This window comes from Bos grunniens, chromosome 4 (genome assembly GCF_055505025.1).
Source record: "Bos grunniens cultivar Pamir isolate PY7600 chromosome 4, Bosgru_T2T1.0, whole genome shotgun sequence".
In the NCBI taxonomy this organism is placed as follows: Eukaryota; Metazoa; Chordata; class Mammalia; order Artiodactyla; family Bovidae; genus Bos; species Bos grunniens.
In genome coordinates, this window is record NC_141168.1 from 92,303,682 (window position 1) to 92,316,644 (window position 12,963).

At 39.3% G+C, this 12,963-nt stretch overlaps 1 long non-coding RNA gene across 1 annotated transcript in view; it reads right to left on the reverse strand.

Annotated features, from left to right (window-relative positions):
- LOC147374529 (uncharacterized) overlaps positions 1-12,963 on the reverse strand; it is a 139,132-nt gene that overhangs the window by 21,969 nt on the left and 104,200 nt on the right. The gene's annotated exons all lie outside the window — the stretch shown is intronic.

The window sequence follows — 12,963 nt, forward strand, 5'->3', positions numbered from 1 at the left end:
AAGTTATTTTAACGTGGGTGTTCTTTCTCTTTACTTACATTCAATATCTTACTGAAATTCAGACCATAGGTTGTCTTACTGATTTTTTTCCTTAAAATTACATAATGTGGGTGGTATTGAAGTCTTTTTCTTCTTGGCTTCATTTTAAGTTTTTTTTCTTTATTTAAACCAAAAAAAGACTGCATTTTCTAAAACCAAGCTGAGGTCTTCTATCAGTAAGACAGGTAACATAGAGAAACCACCGTGCTGTTTTATGTTCTATGCCTTGTTTTTCTTTGCCTCACTCCCCTAATCTTCCTAAATAGTTGCAAATCGTTGCTCTTCTGGTTGAGACAGTGTTCCCACAGGTAGTGCTATGAAGTGGGGGGTTTGGGATCAGAGGTCAATGAGCTTGCTTTCATGTATATAGCTCTACTGTAACCCAATGCATCCCTTTCCCCTGAGCAAAGCATTTGTCTTCTCAGCGTGAACTGTCTACATGCAGAGCAGGGTAGGACATTGCAGACTGACTGAGGATTGACCTTCAAAGAGTTAAAACCCACAATAGGGGTTTAATTGTAATACAGCTGATGACAAAAGAAATGGTGAACCACAGCTCCCACCTCATTATACTTTGAAAAATCTGAAAAGACTAATTGTCTTCATTTCCCAAAAGTAGATCTCAAACGTCTTACTTGACTACAGACTGCAGGCAAGAACGAGTCATGCAAAGCTATTTGTTGTAGGGGCTTCCCCATAAAACAAAGAATAGCCCAAAACACTACACAGACCCTTTCCAATCAAAGAGACTGAGCTTTAAACGTTAACTTTACTGCCTGATTCTGAAGTTTTCATTTTCCTTGCCAGACAGGTTCAAAAAGAATGTCTGTTTTCATTTCATCAAGCTTAATCCATACATAACATCCTTTCCCACTATTTACTAGACTACAGCTATCAAATGAAGATATGATGTCTGTGTTTGGGTTAGTTACTTTAAATTCTAATGACCATGATGTAATCACTGTAATCAAGAAAAGCTTGTCTGTCTTTAGATTTAGGTCCTTTGCCATTGGCCTGGCACACTTTCCAGTCTTTTCATTAAGCTAACCACAATTTTGCCAAATTTGTAGTTATCAGTCAGTTTGCTTTACACAGCCTTGGGGTGCCAAATTCAAGTTTATTCCACTGGTTTTGTTGCGGTGTTTGTCATTCTTCTAGCAAAACAGTTTACAAATATTTGGATAAGAAAACTTTATCAGCAATACATTTTTTACTATACTGATATGTTTGTATATTTGAGTCCTTTTTTGTTTTTTTTTTTACATTTATATCTAAAGTGGAGATTCTCCTCTGCCCAAGTAAACATTTAGAGCAACTTGGAAGTTTAGAAAGAATTAAGTTTTTTTAAAAAAGATGAAAACTGTACATGAAGATGTAAATTTTTTAAAATATTAATGTCTTTGTGTTTTGTAAACTAAAAGTTTTCATAAATAAAATGGAAATCATACACAGTTTCCTTGTTTAAGTTTAGCTCTTGTAAAAAAAAAATGCCACTATATTCCTATTCTAGGTACCAACTTTTAAGAATTTTCCTTTTTAACTATTCACTAAAAAGTAGCCACAAGATCCTCTTTTCCCCCGCCCCCAAGGAAAAATACTTCCTAATGAGTCTGGAAATCAAGAAGTATTAAATAAATAATTTTTTACAAAAATTACCATCCCAGTTGACAGAATTTTGCTACTCAAACTCACTTAAAGCCCACTTCACCACAGTTACCCTGGATAGCATTCAAATTTACCTACTCTCCTGACATGTCCCTAAACCTATGAAATTCCTGTGAATCTGGTTGTCCCTATGCTTACTTTGCATATATAGGATAATTTTTTCAGTCTTTTAGGTTGCAAGGTGAGCAGACCAAATGGGAAAGGAGAGGATGATTTAGTTGCTAAGCAACAGACTGTTAAGGATCAGGCATATCTTAATTAAGCTCTGATAAGCTTACAGTAGTGTCTTCGGAAAGAGAGAAAGGAAACATTCATGAACTTCATGTGCCTTTTTTCCCATCTCTTTTAAGCTGACAGGGATGATCTATTAAGACAGGAACATGAATCATTTTTGCTTCCCAGTGTGTCAGTATTGGAGGGAGACTCTAAACCTTCCACTTCCTGGTAATGTCTTTATTCCTCTGCCTCAGTAATGACAGAAGTGCAGATGGATGGTCTTAATTAACCCCCACAAGAGAGCATCCAATAAGACTAATTAATTAACATATTAATTATTCATTTAAATGGCTGAAATAAATGGATTGTCATGTTTTAGTACAATAATATTTTGGTAGACGCTATTTCATTTGCACCAATTAAAGAAATTCACTGAGACCAATAAAAATGAGCAGAGTTAATCCCACTTATTTAAATAAATTATCTTAATATTTTGTTACATATAATTAAAATTTACATTTTAATTAAATAGTCATTTAAAAGCCTGATGTGATTATTATCAATAAAGAGAACTAATTTCAGAATGATGACAGTGACTTAGTTTCAGGAATTTAAAGGAACAATAATTTTCTTAGGCAGGAATGGTGAAAAATGAAATAAAATATAACCGAAAATGACAGATACAATAGGGCATTCAGGTTAATAGGTGCAATGCATGTCTATTATAAAAAGTTGTTGTTGAAGCCATGCCTGTTAACCTTTAACCCTAGAGCTTTATTCAGCAGTTAACTTGCTTACCAGCAGGATATCTTTGTGATTTCTTTAACTAGCTCTAAGCATAGAGAAGTAAGTCCTGACAGAGCGACAGGAAAGAAGGAAACAATTCCTCCTGTTTCCTAAAAGAATATATTTCTCACATTTCTTTCAGGAGAATTTTGATACACTAAGAAAAAAATCATGATTTCAACTTTAATAAGTGATAAGAAAACTGTATCTATTTAACATCATCAATTTTAAAATGCAAAATTTTTGAAGAACCATGGACCAAGAAATTCAGAGAATGATGAAATTTACATGCATGCTGTTAATCTTTATTAACTTCTAACAAATGTTCATTATGTATTTTTGTGTGTGTTTACATGCCTGAAACTTAGGTGGAAATTGATGTTAATGGCTTAGTTCTTCGTTTCCAATTTAAATGAATGATTTTTTAATTGAGATTTTAATGACACCCTTGAAGTAAATGGAGTTACTTTCCCATGACACAAAACTAGGATCCTAATTCTGTATCTTGAAGAGATACAGAGGATGTGGGCATCTCACAGATTTCCATGGCACCACTGGTTATACTGCTACATCATATCTTTTATATCATTCTGCTGCTAAGTCACTTCAGTCATGTCCGACTCTGTGTGACCCCATAGACGGCAGCCCACCAGGCTCCCCTGTCCCTGGGATTCTCCAGGCAAGGACACTGGAGTGGGTTGCCATTTCCTTCTCCAATGCAGGAAAGTGAAAAGTGAAAGTGAAGTTGCTCAGTCGTGTCCGACCCACAGCGACCCCATGGACTGCAGCCTACCAGGCTCCTCCATCCATGGGATTTTCCAGGCAGGAGTACTAGAGTGGGGTGCCATTGCCTTCTCCGAAATACTGGGTTAAACAAAGTTATATCATTCTAGTGATCTGTTATTTAATGCTCCATATAGTTAACTTTTACGTGTTATACTCCCAAAGACCTTTGTGAAGTCCCTATGGGACTGTATTCCAGCAGCATGCAACACAAGGCCCCATATACAGTAGCATCTTAAGGTAACATCTGTGGACTTGGTTTGACTTAACTCTTACTGAGAAGGGGCAATTAGGCTAAAAAGAAACAGGGTGTGTGTGCGTGTGTGTGTGTGTGTGTGCTGGCAACAGGGAGAGGTAGGGTTCAAACACCACGAGGAAGGGAATGGAGAAAGGCAAACACAAGTGAGGAATTAGCCGCTGTGCTTGAAGAAGAGGCAACTGATAAGGACATAATGAATACAGGCTCAGGGACCACTGAAGTGAGGCTCAGGTACTGCACGAAAGCACGCGTTTACCCTTTGTACGCAGCCGCACAAGACCAATGTGAAAGAGCGCCAGGGAGCAAAAGGTCATGAGTGAAGCTCACCTAGTGGGGACAGTGGGAGAGCAGAGGCAGAATGGAGCACATGGTCCCTGAAATGGGCACCTCACACTCAGCTCTAGCAATGAGTGAAGTTTAGGAATCCAGGCCCTGTGCTGGCAGACTGCCAAATCTTTTCAGTAACAGCCAGAAACCTATTATTTTCTGACATACCCTAATTTTAATTACAACATTAAAAAAATCATATAGGTCCAATAAAATATATATACAAGTTTCACTGATAACCTAGAAATCAACAGTCTGTGACTTTTAATATTTGCAAAGAGGAGTTATGGAAAGTTTTATTATTTTGTTTTTTAAAAGCACAAAAAGTGACATTTTTACTGCTGCTTTCCTATATAGTAAAAGACGTGAGATGACATCACATGACACACTTGGGAATTCAGAAGTGGTGATGCTGCTCAATGGACATCTAGCAATTTTACCAATTTGTACAGAGCACTACTCATTCTATCGGTGGGTCAGTGATCCTTGAATATGCTGAGCAAATGGAGTTGCTTTACTCAGCTGATTCTCTTCTTAAACTTCTACCTAGTAGGCGGCTGGGAAGGAGGAAGGAGATGAGAGACTCTGGCTTTTTATCCAGTTTAACACTCAGTTTGATGCACACATGTAAACAGTCTCTAGGAAGTAAAGTAGTTCCTATCTCATATGACTCTTGGGCACCACACCTCCCAGCCCCCATGCCAACCCTCTCCATAAAGTGACTTCCTTACACACAATGGCTGTATCTACTTGTTTCTGGCCCTTGCCCCACTATCTTCAGCCTGAGTTTTGTCTTTGGAAAAACTTTAGCCAAAGAATAAGTTTAATCAAAGAAGTGAGAAAATGCAGAAACAAAGGAAAACAATCCGACAAGACTAAATAATAATAGTCATTCAGCAGAGTCAAGGACCTTTAGTTCCTTTTCAAGGGCTATAGATAATATTCTGAGCCATATCCTGTGAGCTGTCCTGTAAATACTGAAACTTCCACCTGGTGGAGGAAGTTAACTACATGATGACCAGACTACAGCCATGACATAAGCTGCCACAATTCCAAGAATTTGCATCAAAGAATGGAAACAAAAGACCCTGGAACTGAAGACTTACTGTACCTAAAACAATCAAGATGACATTGATCAGATCATCACCTGACCAATGTCAAGATGGCTGTCAGAGCTGACTGTGCTGATTCTACATGAAATCCCCTCCCTCTATCTATAAAAGCTCTTGCCCAGTGTATGTCATTGGGAGGGAGGGTGGCAGAGAGTCAGCCTTTGAATGTGAGAGTTGGACTGTGAAGAAAGCTCAGCGCCAAAGAACTGATGCTTTTGAACTGTGGTGTTGGAGAAGACTCTTGAGAGGCCCTTGGACTGCAAGGAGGTACAACCAGTCCATCCTAAAGGAGATCAGTCCTGGGTGTTCACTGGAAGGACTGATGCTAAAGCTGAAACTCCAATACTTTGGCCACCTCATGCGAAGAGTTGACTCATTGGAAAAGACCCTGATGCTGGGAGGGATTGGGGGCAGGAGGAGAAGCGGACGACAGAGGATGAGATGGCAGGATGGCATCACTGACTCAATGGACATAAGTTTGAGTAAACTCTGGGAGTTGGTGATGGACAGGAAGGCCTGGTATGCTGCGATTCATGGGATCACAAAGGGTCAGACATGACTGAGTGACTGAACTGAACTGCCCTCTCTGCCTCAGTTGCCAGCATCCAAAATAAAGCAAACTTTCCTTTCCAACTACCTTGCATCTTTAGTAGCTTTTGAGTGGCAAACAGTCAGACCCCCACTTTGGGTTACAATGTGAGCTAAAAAAATCTGGACAATCCTTTATCTTCCCTCAAACTCAGCTCTCAAGCCTATTATCTTCTTGCAAAAATGTAGCTAAATAATGACTAAGCCTCTCTCTCTTTAGAAATGTGTTGAAACTGCATACCACCCTCCACCTCAAGCCCAATGTCCAGAGACAGAGAAATGCTCAAACGTAATATGCATAAAAGTCACGCATCCATAAATACAAAAGGGAAAACCATATCAGAACATTTAAAATATGATCTGTGCTAGCTAACTTTTGTGGAGAAGAATAGAAATCAAAATTAAACGAAGCCAGATTATCTTCATCCTAAAACCCTTCATACTAAAACCCTTTTGCAAATCCCAAATCTCCAGTTTGATTTCAAAGCAATATTTAAACACTCAAGGCTTATACACTGCAAATCTGATATAAATAAGCCATGAACTTTTTCTGATACCAGGAACGTGGATTCTGAAGTTTTTAGACATATTGAACAATTTATCTTTTCACTCTAATTTCTACTCTCTGAATCTAGAAGGCCCTCAAAACACAAAATGATTTAATACAAATGATGTAATGTCGTGTATATATTTGGGCTTTTCTGTGCCAAAGTTCCATTCAAAAAAAAAAAAAAAAGGGAAGAAGAAAGAAAAAGAAATTACTCTCAGAAGACACTGCACCCGATGTAAGCTATTTATATCCCACCATCCCTCCATTGTTCAAAATGAAACCTCCTCTTAAAAGCTTGTCAATAAATGTTTCAGTATGGTGTAGTAAAGAATCCTTGTTTTTAATGTGTCACAGTTAATAACAATGCTTGAATTTATTGCCTTCATAAAAAAACAAATATTCTTTGATTATGTAAACCAAATAAAAGTTTGAACCCCAGTGTTTTCTGTTGTCTCAGGAATATACCAGCAAACCAAGATTATATGTTGAAGGATTTGAAGTTAATGTACTTCATTCAAGTCCATTCAAGTATAGATTTTGATTAGGTGGAAAATTAGTGTATAATCTGTACTAATTTAAGGATGTAGAGTCATCTGCACAGTGGTATGTAAAATCAGTTTTACTTTTAAAGGAGGAAAGGAAACAGAATTTCAATACTCATTCCCCCAAACTTAACAAACTGCTGTTGAAATGAAAACTGTGATGTTATGAAGAACTGTAACTATTGAATGAACATAAAAATAGAAAATAGCAATGTTTAAGACATTTGCTGTTCTTATTTTGGAAGATGACTACACAAAGCCAACCTAAAGAGGGGGATAAGATTTCACATTTTATTGGCGTTCGGGGAAACGTTATACCCTGTCTCTGGAAAATCAGAAAGGGAAGTGGTTATAAGGAATCCACATAATAATGTATGGGAAAGCCAACTAGAATTTACAAGGGAGGGGACTCCGCTGGTGAATCGAAGAGCTGCCAAGTCACATGTTGCACAATTTATTAATCGTGAGCTGCTTCACCAGCCAGCAGTTTCTCCATTTTCTCCTCATTTATGACTCTATTCCCACTAAGCCACTAAATTATTTTTGGTGCAAAATATGTGTTATGAGTAAAAACACAACACAGGACCAAATGAGAAGAAAGTAAACATTTGGCAGCTTTCAAAAGCAGGTGGAATGGGTCCAGACTGTACATTGTCTACATTTTGAGACTCGGATTTGGCCAGGGAGTATTATTTTGTTAAATGCTACAAAAGCCCCAGTTTGGTCTTCAAGGAACATGGACTCAGCACCATTTGAAGTCCAATTACTGGGGATCCAAGGGACTAAGAAATGGTAGGTGCCCTTGATCCTGCTCCAAGTAAAGGAAGTTTATAGTAGTCACTGACAGGATGCTTTTAAGAGAGCTCTTAAAAGACTTCACTCACTTTGAAAAAGGCTAAATGTTGCATGTTATACCTGTGCATGAAATTTCTAATCTAAAAAATATATAAAGTTACCTATATAATCTCCATGTTTGAGGAAAAAATATCTTTCTTTGTGGCCAATATTTTAAGATATTTCATCTCTTAAATGCAGGAGAGTATATCAGTTCAGTCGCTCAGTCGTGTTCAACACTTTGCCACACCATGGACTGCAGCATGCCAGGCCTCCCCGTCCATCACCAACTCCTAGAGCCTGCTCAAACTCATGTCCATCGAGTTGGTGATGAGAGTCTATAAACCTGGATAATGGAAGGGGCTTGGCTTGGGGCATCTCACCTGCACGTTAAGATGCTGCTGACTATGGTAATTTGGGCTAGGATGATGGTGGTGAGGAAAATCCTAATAACTTATCTATATGTGCTCCTCTAAATAAAATGCAATAGATCACAGAAACATTATCTTCCTGCCAAGAGATATCAAATACCTTCTGCCCCATGACAGGCTTGCAGGACACTGTGCTCTTTAGCCTTAATGAAGAGAGCTATGGAAAGAGATGTCCACCTATCCCTACACTCAGCAGAAACAGTATTTTTAAACAGTTTGAGCTTTCACTGTCTGCCTAAGTGAAAACATAATATAGATAGCTCACGCAGGCAAAAACAAATGCAGACACAAAGTAATTTACGCCTTCACGGCTGTGTGGCAAATTTCATTACATCTCCTCTCTCTGTTGCATTTCTTAGCAGTACTTGCAGATATTCTTCAGATCCCTCTAGTTTCCTCTCCACATCCCTTCATTTCCAGAAGAGGAACCTCACTTGTTTACTGCAGTCTGAGCCCAACCTAATACACTACCTCAAATACCTTCTATACCCCTCCTTACCTTTATCCATCTTCTTCCCTCACTCCTACCAACCATGCCAACTTACCTTAGCAAACGTCCCTATCTCTGCTTTACCTTCCTCCATCTGAGGAGTCCTGAACCATCATCACTTCTATTTTACCTCATCATTATCTCTACTCCTGCTGACCAATGGCCTCTACACAAATGCCATCAAGTCATCCTCATATACAACACCTCTATAGTCACTCACTAATCTCTGGAGTTTTTAAGATTCATTGAATTTTAGACTTCAACAACATTAGAGTAAGAAATTTAAAAATATTTGTTCTGATTAAATCATGTTACAGTTCAGTTCAGTTGCTCAGTCGTGTTCGACTCTTTGCGACCCCATGAATCTCAGCACGCCAGGCCTCCCTGTCCATCACCAATTCCCGGACTTCACCCAACTCACGTCCATCGAGTCAGTGATGCCATCCAGCCATCTCATCCTCGGTCATCCCCTTCTCCTCCTGCCCGCAATCCCTCCCAGCATCAGAGTCTTTTCCAATGAGTCAACTCTTCGCATCAGGTGGCCAAAGTACTGGACTTTCAGCTTTAGTACCATTCCTTCCAAAGAAATCCCAGGGCTGATCTTCAGAATGGACTGGTTGGATCTCCTTGCAGTCCAAGGGACTCTCAAGAGTCTTCTCCAACACCATCGTTCAAAAGCATCAAGTCTTCGGTGCTCAGCCTTCTTCACAGTCCACTTCTCACATCCATACATGACCACAGGAAAAACCATAGCCTTGACTAGAAGAAACTTTGTTGCCAAAGTAATGTCTCTGCTTTTCAATATGCTATCTAGGTTGGTCATAACTTTCCTTCCAAGGAGTAAGCGTCTTTTAATTTCATGGCTGCAGTCACCATCTGCAGTGATTTTGGAGCCCAGAAAAATAAAGTCTGACACTGTTTCCACTGTTTCCCCATCTATTTCCCATGAAATGATGGGACCAGATGCCATGATCTTCGTTTTCTGAATGTTGTGCTTCAAGCCAACTTTTTCACTCTCCACTTTCACTCTCATCAAGAGGCTTTTGAGTTCCTCTTCACTTTCTGCCATAAGGATGGTATCATCTGCATATCTGAGGTTATTGATATTTCTCCTAGAAATCTTGATTCCAGCTTGTGCTTCTTCCAGTCCAGCGTTTCTCATGATGGACTCTGCATATAAGTTAAATAAGCAGGGTGGCAATATACAGCCTTGACGTATTCCTTTTCCTATTTGGAACCAGTCTGTTATTCCATGTCCAGTTCTAACTGTTGCTTCCTGACCTGCATACAAATTTCTCAAGAGGCAGATCAGGTGGCCTGATATTCCCATCTCTTTCAGAATTCTCCACGGTTTATTGTGATCCACACAGTCAAAGGCTTTGGCATAGTCAATAAAGCAGAAATAGATGTTTTTCTGGAACTCTCTTGCTTTTTCGATGATCCAGCAGATGTTGGCAATTTGATCTCTGGTTCCTCTGCCTTTTCTAAAACCAGCTTGAACATCAGGAAGTTCACGATTCACATATTGCTGAAGCCTGGCTTGGAGAATTTTGAGCATTACTTTACTAGCGTGTGAGATGAGTGCAATTGTGCAGTAGTTTGAGCATTCTTTGGGATTGGAATGAAAACTGACCTTTTCCAGTCCTGTGGCCACTGCTGAGTTTTCCAAATTTGCTGGCATATTGAGTGCAGCACTTTCACAGCATCATCTTTCAGGATTTGGAATAGCTCAACTGGAATTCCATCACCTCCACTAGCTTTGTTTGTAGTGATGCTTTCTAAGGCTCACTTGACTTCACATTCCAGGATGTCTGGCTCTAGGTCAGTGATCACACCATCATGATTATCTGGGTCGTGAAGATCTCTTTTGTACAGTTCTTCTGTGTATTCTTGCCATCTCTTCTTAATATCTTCTGCTTCTGTTAGGTCCATACCATTTCTGTCCTTTATCGAGCCCATCTTTACATGAAATGTTCCCTTGGTATCTCTAATTTTCTTGAAGAGATTTCTAGTCTTTCCCATTCTGTTGTTTTCCTCTATTTCTTTGCATTGATTGCTGAAGAAGGCTTTCTTATCTCTTCTTGCTATTCTTTGGAACTCTGCATTCAGATGTTTATATCTTTCCTTTTCTCCTTTCCTTTTCACTTCTCTTCTTTTCACAGCTATTTGTAAGGCCTCCTCAGACAGCCATTTTGCTTTTTTGCATTTCTTTTCCATAGGGATGGTCTTGATCGCTGTCTCCTGTACAATGTCACAAACCTCAGTCCATAGTTCATCAGGCACTCTGTCTATCAGATCTAGGCCCTTAAATCTATTTCTCACTTCTACTGTATAGTCATAAGGGATTTGATTGAGGTCATACCTGAATGGTCTAGTGGTTTTCCCTACTTTCTTCAATTTAAGTCTGAATTTGGCAATAAGGAGTTCATGGTCTGAGCCACAGTCAGCTCCTGGTCTTGTTTTTGCTGACTGTATAGAGCTTCTCCATCTTTGGCTGCAAAGAATATAATCAATCTGATTTTGGTGTTGACCATCTGGTGATGTCCATGTATAGAGTCTTCTCTTGTGTTGTTGGAAGAGGGTGTTTGTTATGATCAGTGCATTTTCTTGGCATTCAGTGCATTTACCTATTAGTCTTTGCCCTACTTCATTCCATATTCCAAGGCCAAATTTGCCTGTTACTCCAGGTGTTTCTTGACTTCCTGCTTTTGCATTCCAGTCCCCTATAATGAAAAGGAAATCTTTTTTGGGTGTTAGTTCTAAAAGGTCTTGTAGGTCTTCACAGAACTGTTCAACTTCAGCTTCTTCAGCATTACTGTTGGGGCATAGACTTGGATTACTGTGATATTGAATGGTTTGCCTTGGAAAGGAACAGAGATCATTCATTGTTTTTGAGATTGCATCCAAGTACTGCATTTTGGACTCTTTTGTTGACCATGATGGCTACTCCATTTCTTCTGAGAGATTCCTGCCCGCAGTAGTAGATATAATGGCCATCTGAGTTAAATTCACCCATTCCAGTCCATTTTAGTTCGCTGATTCCTAGAATGTCAACATTCACTCTTGCCATCTCTTGTTTGACCGGTTCCAATTTGCCTTGATTCATGGACCTGACATGCCAGGTTCCTATGCAATATTGCTCTTTACAACATCAGACCTTGCTTCTGTCACCAGTCACATCCACAGCTGGGTATTCTTTTTCCTTTGGCTCCATCCCTTCATTCTTTCTGGAGTTATTTCTGGAGTGTTACAAGTAAAGGGAAAATCTCATGTCTTTTTTAGTGCTTCCTCTGTGCTCAATACTCATTCATTCAAAGGTAACAAATGACTCATAATTATTTTTTTTCTTAGTCTTTATATTTTCTGGCTTTGCATTTTGGGGTAACTGCTCCCTCTCAGAAAAACTGTTTCCTGCCAATTACCTACAGCCATAAATTGATTCCAACACACAGTCATTTAGGAACATTGCAGATACACACAGCCTTCCCATCAAGGACTTAACCCAAACTTTAAGTAATATTCTTGACTCCCTTTTCCTTTGATTTTTACCTTAAAAACCATATGAAATAACACCTGTCCTCTCCCTTTTTTCTGTTGCCCCTTCATGGCTTTCACATTCCCTTCATGAACTATTACACCAGGCTCCAAAAGAGGATCCTCACAGTCATTTTCTATCCTCCCCAGAGAAATTCTGATATGGTCAGTTCACCCTTAAAACCATTCTTATGGTTAGGGCTCCGATCTCTAAACAAACTACAATGCCTAGCATTCAAAGCTGTTTGGAATCTGGTCCCAATCTTTATTTCAAGTTTCATCATTCACTAGTCTTTTTGGAACCCTAAACTGCAGTCAAAATGAGGGTCTGGATGCTCTCTAAACACATTCCATGCCTCCTGCCTGTGTATTATGCCACTATTTGTTATGTTATGATTCTTATACTTCCCTTCTTCACCAACATCTAAGTCAGCTGAAAGACTCATGATCAAAGTGAACCTCAAGGAACATCTCACTCATGCAGCCTGTTCTAATCAATCAAACAGAATAGAGACTTCTCTATTCACTGTGTATTCTTCAGTCACCTCGGATACTGTCTCATTTTAGAGTCTTCGATCCTTGTATCATTCCCTCCCTGAGAGTAAATTTTTTGAGGCTTAGAAATCTTTGATTTTGTTTCTTCCAAGTGCCTTTTTTTTTTTCTTAAATAGGAATTCAGCTATAGGTTTCAGTTCAGTTCAGTTCAGTCGCTCAGTCATGTCCGACTCTTTGCAACCCCATGAATCGCAGCACGCCAGGCCTCCCTGTCCATCACCAACTCCCAGAGTTCACTCAGACTCACATCCA